The sequence below is a fragment of the Antechinus flavipes genome, chromosome 2 (genome assembly GCF_016432865.1).
Source record: "Antechinus flavipes isolate AdamAnt ecotype Samford, QLD, Australia chromosome 2, AdamAnt_v2, whole genome shotgun sequence".
Taxonomy (NCBI): Eukaryota; Metazoa; Chordata; class Mammalia; order Dasyuromorphia; family Dasyuridae; genus Antechinus; species Antechinus flavipes.
This window is the reverse complement of record NC_067399.1, coordinates 22,933,795-22,942,039: the sequence shown is the minus strand read 5'-3', so window position 1 is coordinate 22,942,039 and position 8,245 is coordinate 22,933,795. Positions and strand designations below refer to the sequence as shown.

Below are 8,245 nucleotides of genomic sequence, written 5' to 3'. Positions count from 1 at the left end.
GATGCTCTCGGTCCTGAAGGGTTTCAGCACCAGGGGTTTTGAGGGGCTAATGTTTCTGGGAAGCTTGGTAACTTCTTTCTGGTTCTGCATTTTAAAAAAGAACCAAAAATCAGTGATTGCTCTTGCCCAGAGCTCTTTGTAGGTGAAGTCCTGGAGCTCAGGGGGGAGTAGTTGCTTCCTCCCCTAGGAGCTCCATGCTTAACAACTAGCACTGGAAGGAAGTCCAGCATGGGAATTCAGGCCTGGATAGGTCACTACACTGGGCGTGACTTTGGGCCCTTCATTTCCCTTCTTTGGGCCTCAGATTCTGCTTCCGCTTCTGCAAAGGCAGGGGGTGAGCACAGCTAGAATTTATAGAGCAGTTCTACATTGGCAAACCCTTCCCACGTGCCCTTTGATCTTCACAACACCCTGAGAGGTAGGTGCCATTACTGTCTCCATTTTGCAGATGGGGAAACTGAGGCAAACAAATGAAAGGGCTTACCTGGGGTTACACAGCTACTAAATGTCTGAGGCCAGATTCAAACTCTGCCCATTGTTCTGTACATTATAGCTCCTAGGAACATGATCCAATAACATTTTATTTTTATTTTTTGCTGCTACGGTTCAGAAAAAAAATGTTTTTAAGCAAATCTTCCAAATACACGCAATGATAGTTTTCGAAATTCACCTTTGCAAAAACTGTGTGTCCCCAAATTTTCTCCCTCCCCTCTCCCCCAGTCAGCAAGCAATCCGATACGGGTCACACACAGACAATTCCTCTAAAGGTATTTCCATATTTGTCTGCTGCACCCGAAAAACCAGGTCAGAAGGGAAAAGGAAACACAAGGAACCGCTCTGGCCTGAGCTCAGGGAGCTTACATTCCAGCAACTGATAGCGGAGATGGCGTGTTCATGTGTGTACGTGACAAACACGGCTGAGGTCATTTGCAAAGGTACAAGCAGCTGGGACTGAGGGGCAGGGAAGGGCTCAGGAGGGAAGGAAAACAGCCCTTGCAAGAGGCCAAATAAACTGGGATCCCTTTTACGCTGGCCTGGAGCCTCTGCTTCCGGGGAGGGAGATGAGGCAGAGAGCTGACCTCGGAGCCCTTCCTGCCAGCCTCTGCCCTGTCTGGGCGTCCTGTCCGGGCCACGAGCTTTCCGGGTCTCTGCCAGCAGCACATGTTACCATCCAGCCCCGTGGCAGCAGCGGTACGGACAGTTCTGGTCTCAGCTTACCTCCTGACCTGCTCTGTGACATTGAGAAAATCTCCCCCTCCTGCCAGCCACAGACCAGGCTATCTGGGCCCATCCTCAGGCTGAGAGAAGGGAGAGTCGGAAAGTGGAGGTCTGAAAATGGTCCTGGGGCGGTCCTGTGGAGAGCGACGGGCCTGGATATTCTGATTTCCCCCTTCCCTCTCCTAGAGGAGCTTCCAGGAGCCCTACTCACCTTCCAGGCCGATTCCTCCCCGGGCTATCCACCTTTCCTGCCCAGCCCTGGAACCAGAAATGGAGCGTGTCAGCCTTTCCGCTGACCTCCTTTTCTCTGAGAGTGGAGTCATGGAAAGAGCATGGCTTTGGAACCAGGAGGTTTTGGCCCCTTGCTAGCGGGGTAAATCTCGGGCTTCTCCTGGGCCCTGGTTTGTTTGTCAAGCGAGCAGGGGTGGATCAGGGACCTTTAAGGCCCTTCCGGGCCAAAGGCCCCATGTCCTGCGTCCTGGATGGGGCGGCTCTGCCCCTGAGCCCAAGTGGGAGCCACCAGGCTGGGGAGGGCCGGCTCGGAGGCAGCTCCCAGCACACGGCCACACTAAATAAATACTTGATTGTTGGAGCAGAAGGCAGTGCTCTCGGCTGTGCATTATTCCCGGGTGGTCCGTAATTCTGGTCCAAGATCATCACAGGAGAAAGGGCAGGAGGAAGAAAGGAAAAACAGCAGGAAGGAGAGGCCGGCTTCATTTATAAATCAGCCTGGAGCTGCCCCTCATCCTGGGGAGGCAGAGAACAGAACCAACTTCAGCAAAGCAAAAACCCAGTGTCGGCTCATGCTCTGGTCCAGGTCTTTGGGAAGGGTACCCAGCAAGCCTGGCAGAGGGGAATTAGGGCTCGAGGCCTCCAATCAGAAGCAAATAGGTTCAAATGAGGGCAGGGCCCCTACTAACTGGCTGCTTGGAGAAGATCTGGGGTCTCCTGTACCCCAACTGGCTGGCTGCTTGGAGCAGATCTGGGGTCTCCTATACCCTAGCTGTCTGGCTGTTTGAGGCAGATCTGGGGTCTCCTGTACCCCAGCTGGCTGGCTGCTTGGGGAGGATCTGGGGTCTCCTGTACTTCAGCTGTCTGGCTGCTTGGGGCAGATCTGGGGTCTCCTGTACCCCAGCTGGCTGGCTGCTTGGGGAGGATCTGGGGTCTCCCATACCCCAGCTGGCTGGCTGCTTGGGGAGGATCTGGGGTCTCCCATACCCCAGCTGGCTGGCTGCTTGGAGTAGATTTGGGGTCTCCTGTACCTCAGTTTCCCCATTTGCACAATAGAATTATAATAGTTCCTCCTACCTTCTACTTGGGGTTAGGGTCCATTTTTTAAGGATAGCTTTTAATCCAAAGGTTACATATGGATATGAATTCTTATTAATGTTCTGCGACACTTTTCCCCTCATAACACTGAAACACACTCCAAAGAGCAGATAAGTTGATAAAGAATCGAATTCTCTCCACTAGTACATCTTGCCATTAGCCCCAGCTGGCAGCTGCACCCCTCCCCTCTTACCTGGAGTCATTCCCCACTCAGCACCCAGAATTCAGAGAGAAATTAATCCATCCAATCCATCAGTTCAAGCCTCTAAGATCCCAAGTCTGAGCACTGACAGCTAGGGAGAAGTCACCTCACTCTTGGTACCCAGCCCTCCCCACTTTTACAGACGACCCCTCCCCACCCCCACTCTTGCCCACCATTGCTTCTGGATGGGGGCTGACGGGGACTACCCTTCCCTATGGTGCCATACCATCCCTGGGCCCGGTTCTCCTCTCCGGCCACCACTTCCTTATGGGACTTACCTTTCCATTAAGTTCTTGAGGGTGGGGACTGTCTCACTTTTATGTTTGCAGTGCTTGGCATACAGTAGGAGCTTAATACATGCGTTTCCTACTCATTCTTTCCACTCTAAAGCTACATGATTCATTGTTCCTATCCAAGCCAAAATTTCGGCAAGCCTGCCTTCCTCTCCCTGCCTTCCACTTTCCTTCTGCCCTTTCCATCTCTTTTCCAGTGTAGGCTAATTTCCTTTAAATTGTGCAGTTTAATCTAGGCCTGAGAAGGAAGCAAATGGCTAATGATTTATGGATAAGAAAGCTTGAATTACCCCATTTACTTATGAGTTTTTTGTTCTCGATGATCTCTATGCAAAACAGGTTTATAGAACAATATACATCATAGAAAGCTGCAGAGAAAAGGGACTTTTAAAAGCCTTTTAGTCTCTAGGGATGCGGTTTGGCCAGGCTGAGAGCATTTATTAACACCTACTGCATTCAAGGCACTGGGGATACAAGGACAAAAATGAAATTGTCCGTGCACTCAGGGAGCTTATACTCTATTGGGACATGACATAGGCACATGGAGGCATATATAAAATAAAGTTGGGGAGGGATGTACACAGCTAGGGAGATCAGGAAAAAAATCTCATCTAAGGTACTAAATTTTAGTTATATGAGTAGAGAGAAGGGGATGGCTTTGAGAAATGCTATGAGGTAAAAAAAAATGGTCAACTTCAGAATAATGTGGTATTTATATAGCACTTATGGTATGGCGGGCACTTTGCATAAACATCATTACTGTATCATTTGATCCTCACCACAATCCTGGGAGGCAGGTGCTATTATTGTGCTCATTTTATAGCTGGGGAAACTGAGGCAGAAGCTCATTGGCTTTCTTAGAGTCACACGGTTAGTAAATGTCCAAGGACAGATTTGAACTCAGGCCTTCTTGCCTTCAAGCCTAGTACTTTATCCACTGGACCACTTGGTGGCCCCTTTTGGACACATGGAATGAAGTGTAAATCTAACCCTGGACACTTGCTGTGTGACTCTGGGCCAATCAAGTCACTTCACTTCTGTCTGCCTCAGTTTTTTCATCTACAAAATGGGGACAATAATGATACCTATCTCCCAGGGTGGTTGTGAAAATATTTGTAAAAAGCGCTTCGCACGGTACATAGAGCAGGCAATGAATGTTAGCTATCATTCTTGGGATTATTACCATTACTCGTGAGAGAAACAGGGAAGTTTGCAGCCGGGGCGTCTGGGCGAAGGGTAACGAAGTCTGTTTTGGACACTTGTTGTAGAAGTCCACTTGGAAGTGTCCAGCAGGCGGTTAGTGACGCAAGTCCAGAGCCCAGAAGGGGCAGCCAAAGACAGGGAGACAACTAGTGGGAGAGGGATGATAGAGGGAGCAAGCGGCTGGAAGGGATCCAGGCAGCAAGGAGAAGGGAGTGGTGGGAGTGTGGTGGCGAAGGGGGAGCCGGTGGAGCAGGGGGGAGGACGCAGCTCCTGGGGAATGCTCCCAGTTTTCTCAGTGTGACGGGGAGGTAAGCTTCTCAGCTGAGCCGCTGGGGGGAGGCAAATTAATTAGGGATTTTTACCTTGCAGTAAAGAGGACCCAATTGGGATTATATAACATATACAACAATATATAACAGGGCTGTGGTGAGCATCCCGTAGGATAATAGATGTAAACGGCTAAATACATGCTAGTCATCATCATTCCCGATAGCTCTATTTCTTCTTGACACCTATCATTCTTTTTGAGGCCTTTATGTTGAAGTATACTGAAGCCTTTTTTTTCCCTAATGAAACATATTAGGGAATAATATTCTCCAGTCTAAAGTCCTTTCCAGATTCACTGAATGAAGGAAATCTTATCAGTTTTCAATCAGATTCACTGACTTCAGTGAATAGAAGTCAGGAGGACTCGCCCTGAATTTAAATCTAGTCTCAGACACTTCCTGTGTGACCCTTCATCCTGTGGGCCTCAGTTTCTTCATCCGTAAAATGAACCGGAGAAAGATCGGCAAACCTCTGCCAAAAAACCTCAAATGGGGTCCCCCACCATCATTTTTCTATCAGGAAAGTTTGTAAAAGGTCGTAAACAGTCTTAGATGAGAAATATCTTAATCCAGTCAAGCCCACTGTCTGCTACCTCCACCGACGTGTCAGCTCTTGGAAAGGTCAGTAGGGCGCCGGATTTGGAAACAGAACTTCACGAATTCGAATCCTGCTTCGGGAGCCCACTCGTCGTGTCACCTCTTTTTTCCACCTCTTTCCTCACCTGGAAAATGGTGACGATGATAACAAGAGCATCCACTTCACAGGATCTTAAATCCATGTACAGGTGCTAGCTACAGCATTAATTATGCAGAACAGGAAATTAATTCTTAGGCTTTGCCGACATTTTTGCCTTGGTCTGTTTGAGGAAAGCAAAGTTAAATAAAATTTTGAGCCCCTGCTTAATCCTGACTGTGAAGTTTTCGACAAATTATAACTTTGAAATGGCTTCCATTAGTGATATTTCTAAAGCCATGAGGGGATCCTGCCGGGTGGGATTTTAAGCGATAAGAAAAGGGGGAAAAGGTTGATTAGAATAATTATGACGAATCAATTTGTGCCCGGCAGGTCTGTCTGAGCTGACAATTTCCTCCCACCAGGGTAAACGCCTTTTGCTGGCACCCCTGCATGCGCCTCCCCCCCCCTCTCCGCTTCTGCATAATTGGGGAAAACAGCGTTACAATTCTTGAATCAGACAAGAACGCCACTTCCCACGGTTCACCGATAGGCTGTCTGGGTGGGCAATGGGCCTTAAGACGTGCGGGCGGAGCTACAGACGCTTCCTAATTGGGTGACCCTGGGCACGTTTGCCTCAGTTCCCTGCGCTGTGAAATGGGCGTAATAAGACCCTCGCTTCCCAGGGAGGACCAGATGAGGTCACTTTTGAACCGCGGGCTATTACGTAAAGGCTAACCTTCGTTACGGGCTCTAAGGGTTTCCGACAGAAAAGGGGAATGGCAGAGAAAAGCCCCAGAGGCCGCCCGGCGGGGAGCCCAGCCTCGGACGTGGCAAGCGGCTGCAGGGGCGGGGCCGTGCCAGTTACCAGGGCCACGCGCCCGTTCGGCTCCCCGGCTCCGCAGCGCGATCTGCGGCCCCCCCTTTCTCCGGGGACTCGAGCTTCTATCCCCGCCTTCTTCTCCCACCTATCAGGCTTCCCGCGCTCGGCCCGTCCCCGCTTCTGATTGGCCGGCAGGCGCGGAGAGGGCGGGCCCCCGACGCGGCTCGCGGAGTCGGCGGCGTCGCTAGCTCAGTCTCTCCGGGTCTCCGCCTGGGGTGGGTTGAAGGGTGTGAAGGGCCAGGCGGGGGGCGCGAAGATGCCCCAGGACGGTGTCGCCGGCGGCGCGCCTGGGCACGGGAAGGGAGCCCTGGCAGCCGCCGCCGCCGCTGCCGCCTCTGCTGCCGGAGTGGTCGGGCTCGGTGGCGGGGCGCTCCTGCCGAGCCCCGCGTTGGTGGCCTCCGTAGCTGCGCCCGTCCCGGACCCGCTAAGGCGGTGAGCGCGTCCTCTGGGGAATCCGCGGCCCGGCCGCCAATGCGCATGCTCCCTGGGGGTGTGTGGCCCCGGAGGGAGGACGGGAGGGAGCCCGGCGCGGGTGGGGGCGGGCGCAGGGGCGGGGTCGGACTCTGTGATTGGCCTCGGCAAGGCAATAACACTGACTGCTGGTTTTTACCTGTGTAGCGCTTTCCCTACCTCCTCTCCGGTGGCTGACTGCCCCCCTGCTGGGAGCGCGCAGCTCGCTAGGGCCGACCGGGCCGCAGCGCCGCCTGCAGACCCCCTGGGCCTGCCTCCGGTACTTGGCTCTATCTGCCGCTTTCCCCGCGGTGACCTTGGGCAGGTCATCTAGCGGGGCTCGCTGGACCTGGAACCCTAATTCTAATCCAGCTTCAGTCTCTTCCTCGCCCCCTGACTCGGCCACTCCACCGCTGGCTGCCTGTTTTCTCGCTGTAAACAGTCATCTCCCTGCTTGCCAGGGTTGCTGTGAGGCTAAAATGGATATTTGCAAAAGCTCTGCACACCTTAAACCGGTATCTCAATGTCAGTTAGTGTCATTTTTCATTCCCTTTCTGGACCTAAAAGGCAAGGAGCTGGGCGACTCCCAGGTTCCCTATGGGGCATCCTCTGTGGGGTGGGAAGCTGGCAGAGCTTGGCACTCGCCCTTGATTTGGGGCGATTCTGGGCCCCTGGGGGCAGCCCTGAAGAGAGACGTCCAGTTCTGCGATTTTTAATAATATTTCTCTCTCAGTCTGTCTTGGGAAGCTAAGGGCTCCTGCCATGTTTTTAAATCATTGTGGATTTTTGTCATAGTTTATACTGCTGTTTTTAAGTTTCAGTTAGGGGTAATAAAAATGAAAGTGCCTAAATGGTCAGGGACCCTTTGAAACCCACCCACAGATGGTGGACCCCAGTTTCAGAGCCTTGTGGGTAACTGGCAACACAGACTTGTTCAAAGGCTGAGAGGAAGTGAAGATGTTAGATCTTTTGGGGGGTAAGTTAAGTCAAAATCCCTCCAACCACAAATGAGGAAAAGACCCAGACAGAGAAGAGTTGTGTAGCTCATAAGACAAATTAAGAGTGCAATGATGTCCAGTTTGGTCTTCTTTATTATTTTTTTTAATAACACCAATTGCTTCCTTGTGGACATGTAATCTGGGATGAGGTGCTTTCAGAACAGAAAAACTGAAATCTGATGTCTGGAGGTGCCCAGGAACATGTGCCTCTAGAACAGAGAGATAGGATAGAATTCATAACTGGAAGGAAGCTTCTAAGTAGTCCAGGCCAATGATCTCATTTTGCAGATGAGAGAACTGAGGCCCCAGGGGGTGAGTGCTAAATTCCAGGTCAGACAGGTGGTGAGTTGGAGTCAAACTTGGGTTCTTTGGCTGCATGCTCAGACCTCGGCGCCCCGCACCAGAAAGATTTATCCTTCTTACAGGCACTAGGGGCCCATTTCGTTTCCCAATAATCGCTCTCCAGCTGCCCTTTTTGTAAATCCAGATATTCTTATGTCCATCAGTTAAGGACTATTCACTGAGAGCCTACCTTGGGTCCTCTTTCTGTCTGCTGGAATCCTCTCCCACAAATTTAGCTTAGAGCAGTTGCCTTTTCCTGCTCCTTTGGAGTCATTAGGAATTAGCTTAAAGCATTTTAAGGCTACATTTGTGGCTTATGGGAGATCTA

General features: G+C 51.4%; 1 long non-coding RNA gene across 1 annotated transcript; it reads right to left on the bottom strand.

Annotated features, from left to right (window-relative positions):
* Positions 1 to 568: 568 nt before the first annotated feature.
* Positions 569 to 6,559, bottom strand: LOC127547398 (uncharacterized). The gene is made up of 2 exons (XR_007950171.1): positions 4,226 to 6,559; positions 569 to 1,965 (listed from the first exon to the last, which is right to left on the bottom strand). It is a non-coding gene; the product is annotated as an uncharacterized LOC127547398 (long non-coding RNA).
* Positions 6,560 to 8,245: the final 1,686 nt, after the last annotated feature.